We start from the raw sequence: 19,033 nt of genomic DNA, 5'->3' as shown, positions 1-19,033 counted from the left end.
GTGGTTTCCTTCCCAGCAATGGACCAACAGTATTTGTTCCATTAAAAAAACCCCTCTTATTCAGCATTCATTCAACACACATTTACTGAGCAACGACCATGCTCCAGACACCGGATGGAGCTGGACACCCGCCCCCGCCTTCTTCCCGGACCCTCAGCAGGCGACCTTTCCTCCACTTCACTGAAATGACTGATGTGAATTTCTTCAGTCTTCTCCCTCACATTCTCAATTTTTAAAGACCTTCTTTCCATTGTTATTTATAAATGAGGAAGTTTCCTGGCTAACCTCACAGATCAACTTTTTTGCTTGGGCCTTGATTCTATTATGACTTACATTTAATACCTTGTTCTACCCATTAATCTTACTGCACTTGTAACATCGCCCCTCCCCATTGCAGTCCCCTCCCTTCTTCGCAGAATTAACAACTTTACTGACTTTTGAACTAATCATTTTTTGCTTTTATTATGATTTTTATATGTACACACATATGTACCTATATATGCACATAGATACATGTGTACATACATACATATATACAAGGTAGGACAAAAGTAGGTTTGCAGTTGTTCATATTGAAAATAATACAGTAATTAATGATAATATAAGAATAAACTCTGTCTCGGGAACTCACAACTATAAACCCATTCTGCCCCACCCTGTATCCAGTTAAACGTGCATGTGCATCTTTCACTATATGCTGTTCACTTCTCCCATCCAAGTACTAACCAGGCCCGCCCCTGCTTAGCTTCCGAGATCAGACGAGATCGGGCGCGTTCAGGGTGGTATGGCCGTGGACTGCTGTTCACTTCTGACCAGCCTGAAGTTCTGTTCTGGAGTTTAGGCAAACTGCAAGCTTTGCTCTATAAGGAGAAGACACTTTGCCACTATTAGAAGGTTAGCTGGAGAGATACTCTGGGCTGCGGTCTGGCTTCAGCTTCCCCTGGGGGGTCGTCAGTACTGGGAGTCCTGGGTGAGACCTGAGACTCAGAGTGGGACGGGCAAATGGTCGGGGCAGACCGCTCTGCGTTTCCTCTTCCAAGCTCTCGGTGGCTGGGCTCCACGTCAGCTTGCCTGCAGCTCTGCTCATTTCACTCCGTTTTCCCATCTTTAGTTTCTTCAGTGGTCTCCAGAATAAATGCTAAACTATGGGGAGGACATTGCAGGATCTCATTGACTTTAAGGCAGTATCTTCCATTTTTCTTCTTTTTGCTCCTCATGCCAAAATGAGCTAGCGTGGCTGTTCACTCTGAATGAGCAGGACTCATGGACACACTCAGGAGACGACCGAGATCTTTCCCCTCATGGCCTAGTCGGTGTGTTCTGGGGCACTGTTCCTTGTTCTCATGAAGTTTCGGGTAGATCATGTATCTACTCACTCATGGACGATTTTAAAAAATCCTTTGGTCAATGTAAATACTAAGAATAGCTTCCTTTCTGGAAAGTGTTGAGTCGCAAGTAGTAGTTGGAACTCCAGATCTTGCCCAAAGCCTCTCTCCCCCATTTTAGGCTGAAGTTGTGAGAAAAGAGGGCATGGCTGGCTTCTGTGCGTGAGCTTCTGACCGTGCTCCCGTCTGCCCTCTGCTGACGGCACTGTTCCCAGATCCTCAGCAGGGATGGCACCGGTAGGAGCAGGAAGTCTGTCTTAACCGGCAGCAGGAGGACCTGGCACTGGTTTCCTCCAGGTGGCAGAAGTTCAGAGCTGACAGCTCTCTTTCAGCATATTTTGTGGGTCTGCAGAGGCTTCTTTTCCCCTTTTCGGTGCCCTCCCTCACCCCTGGGGACCTGGGAGTCCATTTTGTCTGTTAAGGTCGCAGCCTGCACCCGCCAAGTTCTTGGGCAGGCTGTCTCTCTCTCCATTGGCCCGTAGAAAAAGCCCTGTAGAAAAAGCTCTGAATATCCTCTGTCCCAATAACCTTCATTCTCTATGCAATTAGCCAAACTCATGATTTTAGATTTCCCAGTTATGGGTCTAGATTGTCCACATAGAATCCAGCAGGCACAGGTCAACATTACAGGGCAATGCCCGTAAAGCTCCTTTTCAATTGGCTTCAGGGGAAAGGAAACACTTGCAAGAGGAGGAAAGGAAACTCCCACAACTTTCTCCGAAGATATTATCTGTCAGATTTCCAATCTTTTGTATGTACATTCTTATCTTTTGTATACCTTCCAATTGTGTAAGGTGCTGAAGAATACAAAAATGGTTTTTGACAACTTCCTTTTAAAATGCTGTGAAGGTGGTCTAGAATTTTACTTTTGATTGAATTAGTATGTATCACTTTGGGAGGCTGCAGCTAAAATAAGACAGAGCTTGTTCTAGAATTTTTTTTCTACTAAGAGGCTCCAGGCTTTTCTCCGGGCCCCTCTCCTGTTACTTTCTTCACCTGGAATGTCTCTCTCCCATGTTATCTGGAAAGACTCAGCTCAAAGACTACCCGCTGCTGCCCGGAGCTGTCCCACACTCTGCTGTCTACAAGAGACCTCTCCCCTTGTTCTATGTCATCCCTCTCAAACTGTGCTTATTCACCCTCTGCCTTTGCATTGTAATTATTCCTCAGCACGCCCTTTTCCTTACTGAATGCAAGTCTTCACTGTAGAGAATATACCTGTATTAGTTTGCTAGAGCCGCTGTAACAAATACCATAGTTGGAATTTATTTCTCACAGTTTCAGAGGCTAGAAGTCCCAGATCAAGGCACCAGCAGGGGTGGTTTTTTCTGAGGGCTTCTTTCCTTGGCTTATAGATGGCATCTTCTCCTAAGTCCTCACATGCTCTTCCCTTTGTGTTGTGTCTGAATCTCCTCTTCATCTATGGTCACCAGTCATATTGCATCAGGGCCCACCTCTATGATTTCATTGAAATTTAGTCACCTCTTTAAAAGGCCATTCTCCTAATGCAGTCATAGTCTGATGTAGTGGAGATTAGGATTTCAACATATGAATTTTGAGTGGATACAGTTCAGTCCATGACAATGCCTTATTCATCCTTGTACCCCACCTACCTTCCAGCTGGTGCTTGTATACCATGTGCTTGTTGTCCTGAATTTGAAGAACTCCTTGAGGACTTGATGCCAAAAACTCTGAGAAGAGGGTCTGAATTGTGATGCTGTGATAAGAGAGCCTGTAGAGAGGGAATTCTGACTCCTTTTTAAGGGTTGGAATAATTTGGGGATAATTCATTCTTTTTTAGTAACTGAGACTTTAAGTCTAAAGGAATCAGTAACCGAAGGAGAAGAGGAGGAAATGGTGCTGATGAATGTGCCAAACAATTGAGAATGTAGCAACATCAAGTGTCCCAGGAACATAAAAGCTGACATACCTGGCCAGAAGCCTTCCCCTCCTAGGGGACATTTTTCCTGGCAGGGCACCGAGGGACACTCAGAAAAGCCTGGCTGCTCCTGACAGCAGCAACCACAAAGCGAGTATCGCCTCCTTGCAATGCAATGCCTTGATTAGGATGTGTTATCTGTGAATTTACCCAAAGTTTTCTTCTTCTTGAATATACAGGGATTAACTGCTTTTGTGATAATAAAAATAATACATACTCAGAGTAAAAAACATACATATGTCAAACCATAATTGCGTGAGGAAATATAAGTCTTTTCATAGGAAATTTATACCCTTAAATGTCTATTTTAGAAGAAAACAGAGAATTAATAAACTTTCTTTTTAAAATATTTTATTTATTTATTTTTAGACAGAAGGGAAGGGAGGGAGGAAGAGAGGGAGAGAAGTATCAGTCTGTGGTTGCCTTTCACACACCTCCAACCAGGGACCCAGCCTGCAACCCAGGCATGTGCCCTGATTGGGAACCAAAACCAGTGACCCTTTGGTTTGCAGGCCCGTGCTCAATCCACTGAGCCACACCAACCAGGGCCAATAAACTTTCAATTAGAGAATTTAGAGGAAGAACAACAGAGTGCACCCTAAAAAAAGAGAATTAAATAAATAACAAAAATATAAACAGGAACTAACAAAATAGAAAACAAACAAAACACAAAAATAATCAATAAAACCAAAGTTATTTATTTGTTAAAACTATTAGCATAGACACATTCCTAGAAATATTAATCAAGGAAAAAGAGAAAAAGCATAAATAGAGTTAGTAGTGAAAATGAAGCATAACTACAGATGCAACAGATATAAAAATTGAAAATGCAATGAAAAACTTCATGCTAAGTATTCAAACTTATATAGAATGGTCAAATAATGAAAAAAATATGATTTATTAAATAATATAGACTATTAGTGAATAGTCTACAGAACACACAAACATATTTTATATACACATATGCGTGAGTACATGTATATATATATATTTACACAGCTTATAATATACATATCTCAAAAGAAACACCAGGCCCAAATACTTTCAAAGATAAGTTCCACACAAATATTCCAGAAAGATAATTCCAATAATAAACAAATTATCCTATGGGAGGAGAGGGATAAACTGAATTCTGACCAAGTGTCACAGATAAAAACAAATTCCAAGTGAACTAAAGTCCCAATATGGCATAATTCTTTTAAAAATATTGTTATTTGTTTATTTATTTTTAGAGAAAGGGGAAGGGAAGGCGAGAGGGAGAGAAACATCAATGTGTGGTTGCCTATTATGCACCACCACCACCCCCCGCCCTGAACCAGGGACCCAGTCCACAAGCCAGGCATGTGCCCTGACTGGAAATCGAACTGGCGACCCTTTGGTTCACAGGGCAGCACTCAACCACTGAGCCAGGCCAACCAGGGCCCGATGTGGCATAATTCTAGACATCACAAGTTAACAGAAAATAAATACTATTTCATATTCATCATTTTGGCAAAAACAAAAAAGGCTGTTAACAAAATGTTGACTGTTAAGAGGTGTATATCCAAAATACATAAAGAACTCAGACCTCAAGATAAAAAAATACACACCAAACAATCTGATTTAAAAATGGGCAGAGGAACTAAATAGACATTCTTTAGGTGACCAACAGGTACCTGAAAAGATGATGGACATCACAAATCACCAGAGATATACAAATCAGAACCACAATGAGATATCACTTCCTATCAGTTAGAAGGGCCATCACCAAAAATACAATGTGGAGAAAAGGAAACCCTCCTGCACTGTTGATGGGAACACATGTGGGTGCAGCCACTGTGGAAGGCAGTGTGGAGATCCCTCCGAGACTTAACAACGGTACCGCCATGTGATCCAGCTGTCCCACTTTTTGGGGAGCTACACAAACAAAATGAAACATGATCTTGAAGGGATACCTGCACTCTCATGTTTATTTCAGTATTATTCATAACAGCTAAGATATGGAAACAACCTAAGTGCCCATCAATGAATAAATGGATGAATGTATTAAAAATGTGGTATCATACATATATATATCATATCTTTATACACATACACATATATCTATATCTATCTATGTATATGTGTATCTATGTATATATATATGGATATGTATGTGTATATAAACATACATAGATAGGTAGATAGATAAATATACATAATACAATACTATTGAACCATAAAAAAGAAGGAAATTCTGGCATTTTTGACAACATGGATGAAAATGGAGGCCATTATGCTAAGTGAAATAAGCCAGAAAGAGAAAGATAAATACTGCACAGTATCATTTACCATGGAATCTTAAAAAAAAGAAAAAGTCAAAACTTTTAGAAACAGTAAAAAGTGGTCACCAAGGCTGGGGATGGGAGAAAAAGAGAGAGATTTGTAAAAGGTACCAACTTTCAGCTGTAAGATAAATAAGGTCTGAGGATCTAATGTAAAACATGGTAACTATAGTTAATAACACTATATTGTATAATTGAAATTTGCTAAAAAAGTATAACTTAAATGCTATCATAAAAAAGATAAATAAGTGATATATATGTGAGGTGATAGATGTGTTAATTAACTAGATGGGAAAAGCCATATATATATATATACACACACACATATATGACTATGATATACACTTTAAATATTTTACAGGTATATTTCAGTATATACCTCAAGAAAGCTGAAGTTTAGAAAAGTACCAAAGGCCGCCAGGAATATGGCACAACAGGAATGTTCACACACTGCTCTCAGGAGCGTCAGCTGCCGCAATCTCTTCAGAAAGTATGGGAGGTGGAATGTAAAGGGAAGGTGATGAAGAACTTCTGGTGGCTGGGACATGAGAATCTCAGGGCGAGGGTGGGAGCTGGGGTGCAGGGGTGGGTCTCTCTATTCCTCAAATATGTCCTCGATCCTAAGTCAGAAGTGGCCTACCCCCAGAAACATAGGAAGGCTTTTCCTCCCTAAAGAAAAGAAACCCCCTTTTCCACATACTCTTCTCTCTTGTTGGGGACACTGGAATGAGATTGTCATGCCCAGAGCAGCGGAAGCATCTTGTGTTCACGAGGTGACAAGCGAGAGGACCAAAGCCATCACACCAAGGTAGCAAGAGTGGAGGGGCGGGCAGTGGCCGGGTCCTTGGTTGACAAAGTTAGATGATCATATCTGCATTGCTTAAACAACTGTTAGTGAGCTCTTCTGTAGCCAAAGTCTTCCTGATAGCCTGGTTTGCTAGTAAAGTTAAAAAAAGCTGAAAATCCAGGAATTTCACTCCTAGATATAGACCCTAAATAATCCTTACGTGTATGTCCAGATGTGCACCGCAACACTGTTTGCAGTAATAAAAAGCATTGAACCATCTAGGTGTTCATCAGCCGTAAACATGGATAAACAACTTGAGGGTTAGGCACACAAAAAATACTCTACAGAACTTTAAATAGACTGAGTTACATGAATCAGTAGACCACATCTTAAAAGAATGGTGAACAATACATATGGGCTACAAGGGGATTCAAACAGCATATTGCATTTAGAGAGAATTTCAGAACATGGAAAACAATATATATTAGTTACAGATGAATTAACATAATACAAAAGTAAACGATGTGTGGGATAGTTAAGTATCAAATTCATTGTAGTGTTTGCCTCTGGGCAGAAAGAGAAAGAAATGGTTTAGCTGTCTTCAATTCCATCTACAATATAAACGTAAGGTGCTCCACAAATGCTAATTATTACAGATAATAACAAGAATTTTCTAAGATTTCTGTAGAGGCACAAAAGCTGTAACATTCTATTATAAGAAGCATTAAATCTTCCTTAGCTTACTCTGATCATCATACATCAAAGCTTACAGTATTTGAATTCCAAACTTTGGAGGCCTATAATTAGTAAGAAATAGCAGACAGAATAATCTCAATGCATTAGAGATTCCCCAGGTGATATCTGTTGGCACAAAACAATTCAGTGAGCTGTGAGTTTCTTTTCAACACTGGTTGCCGTTCTTTGCAAGTGCACCAACCCACACAGCCCTGGATTCCCTGGGCATAAAAGTATTGTTTCTAAAATTTCTTTATTCTTATAATCCATTATTTTCAAGGCCAAGTTGAAAAATTGTAGTATCATGATGTTCTCACAAGAACCCTGCATTTCAAAATCACAAACTTTCCCGAGTTAGGATACTAAAGCAAATAAAAGGCTACAAGGGAATTCAAGTTTATTGGAAAAGAAAGAGATGGGAGAAAGCACTGTTTATACTAGGGAACCAAGGTGGTCTTCATTCTACATCAAAAGCCAGATAAAATCAGGTATATTTAATATTTCGCTCTTTATGGCATATTTTTCCAGTGTCTTAAAAGTAATTTTTTTTGCACAGACATCACAACAAAAATTGCAAAATCTTTTTAGACATTTCTGTGCTAAAAGAATTGTGTAGAAAAGAGTTGATGCGGGAAGGGGACAACAAAATTCTATGTCCCATGGCAGACAAACAAGAAGGGGTGAGGGATTTTGGATGAATGAGAACTGGTCCATGGGAATGGCCCGACTGTGAGTTCAGCAAGCCCAGGATCAAAGACAGAAAGATCCATGCCAAGCTGGTGGGAAGGGGCCAATGGGCAGGTGACCTTGACCACCCCCAAGGTCCCAGAACTGAGCAGCTCTGTTCTGCCTCCTTGGAGCAAGCCACTTCGGGGCCCAGCATTTCTCCATCAGTTAGAATTCCTTAAGAGAAGTACTAACTCCAACACAATGACTGTATTCTGAGTTGAAAGCACCATACGCCTCCAGAGCTTGGACCAAAACAACCCATCCCTTGAATCAAGCAGGTGGGAACAGGAGGGGGGTACTGTATCTCAGTCCAACCATGGCACCCACTATAAGCTTCTGCTGTGGGGGCTGACTGTCCAGGGTGGGTCGATATTGGAGTATCCACAAGCATGTCCCGGTGTCTACTCACATCAGAAAACTGGAACGTGGGCACAAAACAGGGCTGAAGATAAGGGGACAGAGACAAGAGAACACAGTGAATAAGGAAGCCCGGGACTCCCTAGGGAGAGAGGATCTACAGAGGAAAACAAAAGGCGAAGTTAGGATGAAGAGAGAAAAATCACAATGAAGAAGGCCAAAGGTCAAAGTGCAGGCTGAGACAATAAGTATAATGTACAGAAACCAAAGATGAAGGCAAGTTCTGATGGGCAGCATTAGGTGTCAGAACTAGGCCCTGCCTCCTGTCCAGCAGGGCTTTCATCACCCTAGGCATCCACAGTGGTGAATGCGAGGTCCCGGCCTTGGCCTCCGGCTCCAAAGCCCTTCTGGCCCCACCAGCTAGAGGCTAGAAATCCTGGCCTCTTTCCTCCCTTCTCATCTGCAGCTCAGCCCCGCCCTCACTAACCCGCCCTCCCCCCACACACACACACACTCTGCGCAGGACTGCCGGCAGGAGACCGCCCGTTTCTCGTACTTCGCTCTGGGTGCGGACTTACCCTACTGCGCGTGTGGTCCCTGGTGGGTCCGAGCTCCCTGTTATTTCCAACTTACCGGTAACTCAGTGTTCCCACTTCTGTTCCCACAATCTGACTTCCTGACCCTTGACCTTTGGTATTCTCTCTAAAGGCCAGCCATTGGCCCTTTTCCCACTTGGAAAAAAGCCTCCTGGCAGATGTTTGGGGTTCTACTTGCCCTGTGGAATAAGACAGTCTTCATGGGCACAGTGACATAGAGCAGAAGTGTCGGAGAGAAAGAGTGGAATGGAGACAACATCCTGGGTGTGTCTGAGCAGTCAGGTTCAGTAACACAAAGTGGAGAGTCCAGAAGAATGGGAGGGCAGGAAAAGAGGAAAGTAAACAGGAAAAACAAGACTCCCTCTGCAAAACAGGCAGGGTAAAGGCGGTTTTGTGACCCACCCGAGCCGTCTTCCTTTCCCTCCTGTCCCAGAGGGGACTGCTCAGAATGAGGGCAGCAGACACTTTCAGGAGAAGGCAATCGGAACCGGGGTCTTGGGTGACATGCGCGGTGTGAAGAAAGCATTTCCTTGTGGCAGCTTGTGATAAGGACATGCTTGTGCTCCTTAAAAGGAAAGCTCTAGTTGTCCTACTGAGTTCTAAGTTTTTAAATCCTATCTGTCTTTTTCGCCCTTTGTAAAAAGAGAAGGAGAGAAAGGGAAGCTGAGCCCCAGGTCTGCAGGCCGCTGTCCCAGGGCTACCTTTTCCAGTCCAGTGGGGCGGTTGGCTTACTTTTTCAACATCCTCCTGGCCTTTAAATCTCAGTCCGAAACAAAAGTTACTGTACTGTAGCTTTGAAAGTTCCTAAGAGAATAAAACTTTAAAGTTCTAACCTCAAGAAAAAAACTACTGGAGCTCTGTGCGAAGATGCAGGTTAATGAGATTTACTATGTTGACCATTTCACAATATGCAGATGCCCCTTGATTTACCATGGGGTTATGTCCCAGGAAACCCATTACAACTGAAATATCCCGCTGAAAGTGCATTTATATACAACTAACCTAGCAAACATCATAGCTCAGCCTAGCCTGCCTTAAATGTGCTCCAGAGCACTATCTAGGTCCAGCCGAAGTAGCACCACTGAATGTGGTTGGTAGGGTACGGGGATGGACAGCAATTTAAACATTTCTCCTAAAATGTCATATGGTGTGCTTGAGTACAATATTGTTATGCTCAGAACTGCATGCTTATGATTTTGTAATAACAAATTTGGTACAGATTACCAGTGCATAAAAAGGGGGCGTTATTTGTGGCAGACCCTGTATTATTAGCCTGCAGTAGGGCAAATCATGGAACACAATGAATAGACTGTCCTGTTGGTTGTTTACCCTCCTGATCACTGCCCCTGCCCAGCACCACCAGAGAGAAGCGACCCTCATGCTGTTTTCCTGGGAAAAAATCAAAATTCAAAATTCAAAGCACAGTTTCTAGAGTAGGTACTGTTTCCACACCACCGTAAGTCTGGGGCTATGAGCACAAATATTTCCCCCATAATGTTATACACCTGAAACTAATCCACTGTTAAGTGTCAATTACATTTCAACTTAATTTTTTCAGAAAAGAAAAACAATTTTTAAAAAACAGATAAATTAGCATGGATTGTTCACATTTCCCAAAGTAGTTGCTCATTTTAAAATGAATCATTACCATAGGGTCTTTGTCAAACTTACTGAACAGAGATGTTTTATGATTATCAGTTGACTAGCTCCCTGACTGAGAGGAATGTGCATTTTCAGGTGATTATAACCATTATTTTCTCCTAACCCCCCATGGATAAAAATTAACATTTGAGGATAAAAATTAAGTTTCCATATAGTTATAGACTTTCCCCCTCAGGCCAAATTTGGCATCAAATTTTGATTTGGAGAGAAGCTTGCGTCATCACTTTAAGTTTGCCAGAACTTCACAGAGTGTAAAGAAACGTTCCTGGTTGTTAAAGTTGCTTCTTCCTGAGAGAAAAAGCAAAGGCCCCGGAGCCCTGAGGATCCCACACAACACTTGTAAATCTGTGATCACGTGGCCTCTGTTCTTTCATCTGGAGTCCCGACATCTGCTGCGTGGCCGGTGCTGTCGTCGCCAGATAGCAGATGAGCAAACTGTACAGTCCACGTTACGTTTACCCTTCAGTAACCGAACCTCGACTATCAGTGTGTGTCAGGGCCGCAGGCAGAGGCGGGAGAGGCAGACAAAGATCTGTCAGATCCTGAGCCTCCCTGGAAGCCAAAGGTCGGTGGGAGTGACAAACTGCCACTGTCAATTCAATGTCCCTTTGGTATTTACAGTGGCCGCAGGGGAAGGGAGCAGCTCACAATCCGTGTGCGTGTGAGGGGAATAACAAGGGCTTGGAGGTCCACCCAGAACCGGGCCTGACTGATTCTCTGCCCACTCACGTAATAGCTGCAACCTGTGCCAGTCAAGGAACCACTCAAAACTCCAGTAATTCATATAAACAAAAATCTACCTTTTATACAGATTTGGCATGAATCAGATCAGTGCAGTTTAATTTAGTGAGGCTCCTGGAGTCAGACTCCCCAAGGGTTCAAATTCTGGCCCGACCACTTATTTGCTGTGTGAATCTCGGTGAATTGCTTAAAGTCTTTGGGGCCCTATTTCCTCAATATCTACGATATTCATAAAAACGACTCCTACCTTCCGAGCTGAGCAGATGAGGTCACCCACAGAGAGAATGCGGCACAGTGCCCGGACAGAGCACGTGTTCAAAGGAAGGGTCGCTCCTACCACGAAAGGCTCCGGGCAGATGGCTTCCTGTTCTCTTACCCAGGTTGTGGGTTAACAGGAGACAACAGTTGCGCCCAAAGGCAGAGCCTTCCTTCACAAAGCATTTCTTTCTCTCTGTTTTTCTTTTTTCTTTTCAGAAAGGTTCTGGTACACATTAGCAAAACGCCGTGGGGGAAGGGCACCTAGAAAGCCTGTAAGTGTCTGCACTCCCTTCATAATGGAGTCCATGCGCTTTGGGAAGGAGCAGAGTCCTGGAAAGGGGCCAGTTAGAGGAGTAAATAAAGACTGTAAATAAAGAGCGAGGGAGACTTCATGAATCCAAATTAAAGATAAATCATTATAACCACTGATATCTTTGTTAATGTATTTCTATGTATGCTTTTTTTAAAAGACTAAATTGTGATTGGTTTAGAGATTAAATTTTAAGAGGTGTTAAAAAACAAAGTTCAGCTGAGTAAGTTTGATGATCTAATTGGCTTTATTTAATGATTCGTGAGTCGGGCTGCATTCCATCTTGCAGATGGAACAGGGCTCCAAAAGCTTTACATTTTATATTATGTTTTTTATTTTAAAAGCAAATTAACCCTCCTGGAAAAGCATAAAGTATTTTTGAAGTTCTAATGCTTGAATGATATTGGTAAAATCATCTCATAAAGCTAGAATGGAGCAGTATCTCCTCTCTTTCAGAGGAGGTCGGCTGGAGCAAGGGTGTGAAAGATGTCTTCACACACCTTTGTCTGACTGCAGGAAGAATTGTGCCGGGGAAGCTGCGACTTTCTTCTCTGTTCCCACCTTTGAGTCTTTGCCTCGGCAGCCTTTCCTCTCTTATTACAGCACAGGTATGCACAGTGCTGCAACAATTGCACTTTGTGCGCATCCAGCATTCGTTTCCTCCCATTTGTTCCTTGACACAACCCTCTGAGGTAAAGGGTGCTTAAGGCAAATATTACTATTGCCGTTTTTCAGATTTAAAACTGAGATACAGAAAGGTCAGTGACACATGGCTGGTACAGGAAGAGCTGGTCCTAAAACCCATGTGTGGTGACTGGGCCAGTGCTGGCTCCACAGCCGCAGCCAGCATTCTGGGCATCACGGAGCGAACAGGGGCACGGAACCACCAGAGACAAGGCTCCAGTGGCCTGGACAACAGGCAGGTGGGATGCTCAGAACAACTCACCATTCGGTTCTGAAGCTGCTCCTGGGAACTCCCGTCCTGGCTGGTGAGTAACAGCCATCCTTCCGCCCATCCAAAACGGAGGGGTTCAGGGGGTGTTCAGCTGGGGGAGGCAACAGGCACGGTGCCCCTGGATCTGGAGACCAGGACGCCGAGCTCCTCTTAAAGTTAAAATTGCAGCTGATTTCAGCCATTTTTATTTCACAGAGATATTACAATAAAATTATTTCTCAAAAGATAAATTCAGCTGTCATTTTGAATTATTATCCAGTTAATTCTAGCTATACAGACACCGGGTTTGGGTAACTTAAAAAGCATGTTTCTATTTCCTTCCTCTCTCAAGGGATAGATTTATTTATGTAGAAATGCAAAAGGTTAGGAATATCATCTTGATATTATGATTATTCGATATCTTTCATGCTGAACTGTCATAACTTAAGAACTCTTCATTGGCTTTCTAAATCAAATTTCTATTTCCTCTTTTTATTATATTAAGAAATATGCATATATATATATATATATATATATATATATATATATATCTTGGTCTGAGAAGCCTGAAACTTTCAAGGTGCACCAAAAATAGTGTCTAGCTTTTATTCTCCATCACTGTTTGCACTTACCCAAAGAAGAAAAGTTTTGCGACAAAAATTTCACCCAGAACACCCTTGGGTCACAATTCACACTCTTTTTCTTAAGATGCTCAACGAGGGCAAGCAGAAGGGAATTCAATTTAATCTTTGTGACGCCCTCTGGTGGCAGCAGAGAGTCACAAACTCCATGTCTGGACCCGGAAGGCCAGTGATCTTTGATGCTTTTTAACAGTGGTCATCACTAAAGTTTCCATTAAACACTGGAAATGTGTCCAGATTAGGAAAGCAGGAGGGAGTGGAAGAAGTGTGCAGTCACAAGGCTTAGACTTGAGTCAGAGCTCTGTCACTTATGAGCTATTCAACCTGTGTCTGGCTGGTCTGTTTCTGCAGAGCTGAGGTTGAATCCAGAATTTTTCATCAGAAATAAGAGGCCATGTGAAACCAGAGGGGCATATGATAGCATTTATCTGTTGTGCCCAGAAAAATGAAACTCTATAGAGACAAAAAGTAGGTCTGTGGTTGCCTGGGGCTAGGGATGAGAATGGGGTTAACTGTAAATAGATGTGAACAATCTTATTGGGGCAATAAAAACACTCTAAAACTGGATTGTGGTGATTGTTACACAAGTCGGAAATTTTACTAAAAATCATCGAAATGTACGTCTTTTTTTTTTAAACAATTTTCAAACAATTTTCAGGGTTTTTTTATTTATTTTATTATTTTTTTTTAATATTTTATTATTTATTTATCTTTAGAGGGGAAGTGGGGGAAGGAGAGAGGGAGAGACAGTGGTTCCTTTTTGCAGATCTGATCGAGAAATGTACGTCTTAATGGGTGAATTTTGAGGTATGCAAATTATACCTCAATAATGCTTCAAAAAACAGCTGGAGGAGGAAGCAGAGTAGATAGATAACCCCTGTAAACCCAGGTACATGGCTAGGAAGCCTGTATCTTGTAACTAAGCAAGAAGAAAAGGGAATGTGGAGCAGGGTAGGGGGTGAGCAGGAAAAATGCCAGGACTGGTGCTGCTGTTTGCAGCGTTATATTATCAGTAGCTGTTGCTCAGGGGAGTCACCTGAGGTTAGCCAACTGAAAGGACACACCCTCCCGGCTCGGCCTCCTATTTCGGGTAAAGTCAGGGCTTCCTTGGACTGAAAGCAGAAAGTTCTGACCACTCGGGAGCATTTCCAAAGGAGGAAAGACTATTTTTAAATACTTTATTTATTTATTTTTAGAGAGAGGGGAAGGGAGAAAGAAAGTGAGGGAGAGAAATATCAATGTGTGGTTGCCTCTCATGTGGCCCCCACTGGGGACCTGGCCCGCAATCCAGGCATGTGCCCTGACTGGGAATCAAACTGGCGACTCTTTGGTTCTCAGTCCACACTCAGTCCGACCTGACCTAGACCAGCCAGGGCGGAGGCAAGACTGTTGAAACCAACTTGATGCCCTTACATCAAAATGATCATTTTGAAATGCAAAAACTATGTTTACTTTGTAACTTCTCTCAGTAACAGGCAATTTAATGCGGTTGGGGAATTAGATGAAATTAAGGAGTGAACTGGGGAGAGAATGTCTTTTTTTCACCACATGACTTATTTATTGAAAACTTGAAAATGTGAGGATTTATAAAAGTACTGGGAGAAAGGAATGGAAAGGAAAGTGAGAAAGAGAAATAAAGAAAAGATGAAAAAGAGAAAGAAAGAAAGAGAGAGAGAGAGAGAAAGAGAGAGAATGAGGCACAGGTGATTGTGTTATACATACCAAAAAGAGTTACTATTCTGAATATAACAGACACTTAAAAACAATAGGAAAATGGGCAAAAAGTGGGTACAAATAATTCATAAAAGAAAATAAATGAGAGCCCTGGCTGGTGTAGCTCAGTGGATTGAGCGCGGGCCTGCGAACCAGAGTATCGCGGTTCGATTCCCAGTCAGGGCACATGCCTGGGTTGCAGGCCAGTTCCCAGCAGGGGACACATGAGAGGCAACCATACATTGATGTTTCTGTCCTTCTCTTTCTCCTTCCCTTCCCCTCTCTTAAAAAATAAAGAAAATATTTTTAAAAAAAAAGAAAAGAAATGAAATATACTCTATCAACATATGAAATAACATTTAACCTGGTTACTAATTTATACATGTTATTAGGAAACCAATGGGCTATTTTCACCACTGAGGTTAGCCAAGACTGGAAAGATGACATTGATCATTCTTGTGCACAGGTGAGTTGGTATAGCTTTCCGGGGGTGACTTGGGGCTCTGCTTCAAAGCATAATAAATATGCACGCTTCTGGCCCAACAATTTCACTTTGGGGAACTACTTTACTTGGTGACAATTAGACATAGGTGAAAAGATATCTACATTAGAATGTTCATGACTGAGTTACTTGTAAAGGCAAAAAAAAAAGAAAAGAAAATCCAGAAAGGTTCTTAAATGCTCACCAACAGGGATTGGATAAGTAATATACAATCTATTCAATAGAGTATCTGCAGTAATTAAAAATAAATATGAGTTATATTTTGCTACATGGGGGGAGTGTTTACATTATTTTGCTAAGTAAAAAAAATGTCAGTGCCACAAGATCATAAGTGATATGATTCCATTTTTGTTTAAAATTATATGGTGTGTGCGTGTGTGATGTGGACCTGAAGACCCACTGCACAGATCTCCCGCCCAAAACAGACTAGTTGCTGAGCTGTCCGCCCTGCAGGAGCCGCGGCTGCTGCAGCGCCACCTCCAGCAGCATTCTGCTCTCCCGAGTGGGGCGGGTGGCACACCCCGAAGGAGGCAGGGGTGCGCGGCTGGTCATTTCTGTGGGACAGAGAGCAACTCTGATGGGCCTCACCACTGCGGAGCTCCCTGCGGTCGGCCGAGGCTGTCATCCGGCCGCTAGCACAGCCGGCTCTCTCTCTACCCAGTTTCACCTTCTTCCCCTTCCTTCCACCGGTGCTGACCTCAGGGGCAGTTCTTAAGGTGAAATGTCCAGCACAAGAAACTCCATGTCAGAATCTGAATCTCAGAAAAACTAACCAGCAATTTCTGTAACCTATCCTGTGGTCAAATTCTAGAGAAAATATGCACCATGCGTTCTGTGTTAAGTGGGCTTTGTTATAATTTTGGACATTGAGCTTTTAAAATGGGTACTTATTGTTTTTGTCATCAGCTGAAAATAATACAGTGGTGTTCATTTTGGAAAATAAGAAAAGTGTAAATGATTTCGTTTTATTTTGGTCACAATGACCACACCAAAGCATCCATATCAAAATGGCAGCACCCACGCCACCTGGTGCGCACTCTTCTGAGCAGAAAGGTGGACTATTCTGAACACCCCTCCGGCCCCAACTCGTCCTGCGGCTCTCGGTCTGGGTAGGCACAGCTTTCCTCTCTGTTATCCCAGAGGAAAACACTCGTGTTTTCTCTCAGCATTCGGCACACGTCACCCCATCCTGATTAAAAGGCACAGCATTTTCCAGATCAGGTCAATCCATGTAAGGAATGCCCCTAAAACCGCGGGTTTGTGTCATAAAAGGCTGAGAGAGGGAAGCGGGGCACGGAGGCCTGAGTAAGCTGTAGGGTGCGAGAGGGGAGCCTGGGGAGGAAGAAAAATAGTTTAGCAAATGAGACTGGAGATGATGAACTCTTTCCTTTTTAATGTCCCTGGAGAGATGCAAGCACAGATGAGAACTAATTTCCTTCTGATGGCTGTTCTGTGTCCTCGACAGTGACACCACTGAAAAGGACTGGGCTGAGGACAGCAGTTTTTTCCTACAACAGTAGTGGCTCAAAGTCCACTAGGTTTTAACCCACCTCTTCACAAAGGGCTTCAGCTCTTCCCTACTCGCCATTTTCCAACGTCATTTCCCCTGTCACCAAGAATGCTAACCCTCCCTGTGACAGTGCTGCTCATAAAGTTGAAGGAAGGCAACTCCCATCCCCCACGATGGCCACAGGCATCCCAGGGAAGGCGGCTGTCTCTGCTCGCAGCCTGGTCTTCCTGCGCGCCGAACACCTTCTGTGCTGGTCCCCTGCTCCCGAGGACTGACTGAGGAACTGGTATCTAAGATACAGGTCCATCTCGTCTTCATTATTCTATCAGATGTATATGTAAAAATTAAAAATGAAAAGTTCTTCTTTTTCCCTGACCCATGAGGCTCAGTTGGATGCCATCAGCTTGCAAAGCAGAAGGTTGTCTGTTTGATTCCCAGTCAGGACACATGCCTGGGTTGCAGGACCAGTCCCCACGCGGGGTGTGTCTGAGAGGCAACCAATAGATGTTTCTCTCCCTCTCTTTCTCCCTCCCTTCCCCTCTCTTTCTAAAAAAAAACTTTTCTTTTACAGCTGAAAAATGATCATGCAATTCAAACTCTTCTGGGCCTGTGCCCTAATTCAAAACACAAGTCTGGATCAAGCTGGCTCAAGCTGGGGCCTGGCCCTGGTGTAGTTGCACTAACCTACAGCACAATGAACTAAGCTTGGGATCCTTGTGGGCCTCTCAGTCACAGACTAAGCACCGGAGGTCAGCACCCCTGAGCCGTGGCTGTGGCTCAGGCCCGCAGACACAGCTGCCAGTGGCTGCCCGGACTTCGGGAGACCAGGTGCCCCCGGGAGGGGGTGACAAACCCATCTCTGTAGTGCCTTGGTCTGATGGATTCGCAGTAGGAAGCCGAAGCTAAAAGTGGTTTCTGAGTTTTACTAAGCATTATTTGGTTGTGCAAATGGGCTAGAAACCTACAGCCAGGTTATTAAATTTTAAATATTCAAGAAATTAAGTTTATTATATGCAAGACCACTAACTTACAAAAATGCACGGTGTGCTTGACATTGGACAAATAGAACTTTGCTTTGGTTACTTAAGATACAGCCTCTCAAGGTGGATAGGAAAACATCTGCTGTGCATGTGCGCAGCAGTGACATTTGCGTAAGGCGGGACCTTAGGGCACGACCATATGGCTCATCCTGCTGACGAATGGGTTCCCTGCTAGACTGTGTGTGAAGAGGCTCAGGTGTCACGGGCATTTCCGTTGTACCAAGGGAGAATTAAGAAGTGTTAACCAAATGGGCTTCCTGTGTATCCATATTTATTAGCAGAATTCCAGGGTGTGTAAGACCACAAAATCCCCATTTATTTAGTATTCTGTGTGAAGCATTCTGCTGAGTCCCAAAACTAAAACAGAATATTTGCAATACCTGTCCTAATGCATGGTCACCTTATGTAGGCACTTAAAGCTTGTAGTGATTTTCTGCTCCCAGCTTGCAAAATCTATGCAAAAAATGCAAAGTAAAACACACACGCAATCAGTGATTTATGGGAATGGAGAAAGAAGCTAGGTTTCCCTCTAATTAAACGGTATGCTAACCTTTTAGATATTTGAGAGCTAATTTAAGCGCTGGAAAAAAGGTAAGACTCATCTGTTAAGTGATCTATGGGATGCTCCAAGGCAACTGTAGATCCTTAATGTAATCGCTGAAATGTCAGCATTTTTGGTCTCCTGTTCTGCAGTGAAGCAGAGAGCGCCATTGTCTATTCTCTCAGGCAGCTTTTGCTGGCAGATTCCACGTGGGCTCACAGAAGGCAGTTCTCGCCTGGCAATGGGAAGGCCGGGGCGGAGACCTCCGCTCTGCCCCTTAGCTAAGCTCACACAGCTCCAGCCCCTGGGAGGGGAATGGACTCAGCGGGACTGGCCCCAGCAGGTGGGGG

Source organism: Artibeus jamaicensis, unplaced genomic scaffold, assembly GCF_021234435.1.
Source record: "Artibeus jamaicensis isolate MK-2021 breed Jamaican fruit bat unplaced genomic scaffold, CSHL_Jam_final contig_387, whole genome shotgun sequence".
NCBI classification, from domain to species: domain Eukaryota; kingdom Metazoa; phylum Chordata; class Mammalia; order Chiroptera; family Phyllostomidae; genus Artibeus; species Artibeus jamaicensis.
Note: the sequence above shows the minus strand (reverse complement) of the source record.